At 39.6% G+C, this 1,221-nt stretch overlaps 1 pseudogene; it reads right to left on the reverse strand.

Moving 5' to 3' along the window:
- Window positions 1–330: 330 nt before the first annotated feature.
- On the reverse strand, window positions 331–876 carry LOC121024816 (nascent polypeptide-associated complex subunit alpha-like; annotated as a pseudogene).
- Between the last annotated feature and the right edge of the window lie 345 nt (window positions 877–1,221).

A 1,221-nucleotide genomic window follows, 5' to 3' on the forward strand; every position in this document is an offset into this window, starting at 1 on the left:
AACTATATGTCTATTTTTTGGGCCAGTACCATACTGTTTTGATGACTACAGATTGTAGTATATCTTGAAATCTGGGATTGTGATACCTCTAGATTTGTTTTTTTGTTGTTGTTCAAAATTGATCTGGATATTTGAGGTCTTTTGTGGTTCCAAACAAATTTTAATATTTGTTCTAGTTTTGCTTAAAATGCTGTTGGTATTTTGATAGGGATTTCTTTTTTTATCCAACAAGAAGCCATAACTTTATTAATGATAGAAACAGTACAAATTTCAAACCAAGCTTCAGTTATTCTTTTGAAACACCAACAAATGATCCTCATTTTCAGATGGTTATGTTGTTAATTCCATAGTAGCATTTACAATGTCATTACTGTTGTTCCACAGGGCTTTGCTCTTGACACATTTGCTTGTGACATGACAAATTCTATGTCCTTAATCTTTACACCTGTTCTAAAAACCTCATCCTTTTCACTTTCCTCTTGTACAGTTGGAGTCTGTGTGTTTTCCTGAATGTTGAAGTCAGCTTCACCTTGAACTTTGAATTTCTCAGCAGCTACTGGTTGTGCCTCCTGACATAAATCCAATTACTTGGCTTCCCCTAAAACTATGTAGATATCAGAAGCTGGGTGTTTGTAGACATCTGTTTTTGTGATGACAAAGAGAATATTCTTAGGTTTCTGGACAGTGACTCATAACCTGTTGAAGACTCAGTTTGGACATAGCCTTCCATGCCTTCTTTTCATTCTGGCTCTGTTGTGCTTTTTCTGACTGGTTCTTCATTGATTTCAGCTGCTGCTGCCAGTTGAGCTTATTGCATATTTGCCAGTGTGGAATCCTGTTCCTCTAGCTATGGTAATGATTCATCACTATCAGATTCTTTTTTTTTAATTTTTAATAAATCTTATTTACTTTTTGAGAGAGAGACAGAATGTGAGCAGGGCAGGAGCAGAGAGAGACACACAGAATTGGAAGCAGGTTCCAGGCTCTTAGCTGTCAGCACAGAGCCCGACGCAGGGCTTGAACTCACAGTGAGATCATGACTTGAGCCAAAGTTGGCCGCCCAACCGACTGAGCCACCCAGGCACCCCATCACTGTCAGATCCTGTTCCAGACCCTGTCTCACAGCCTGGAGCTGTGGAAACTCCTACTCTGTAGAGAGGTTTTAGGGACTTCACCAGGCATTTTGTGCAGGGAATGCAAAACCAAGATTGTGGCAGAGAG

The sequence above is a fragment of the Herpailurus yagouaroundi genome, unplaced genomic scaffold, assembly GCF_014898765.1.
Source record: "Herpailurus yagouaroundi ecotype Mexico unplaced genomic scaffold, PumYag 67203, whole genome shotgun sequence".
Classification (NCBI taxonomy): Eukaryota; Metazoa; Chordata; class Mammalia; order Carnivora; family Felidae; genus Herpailurus; species Herpailurus yagouaroundi.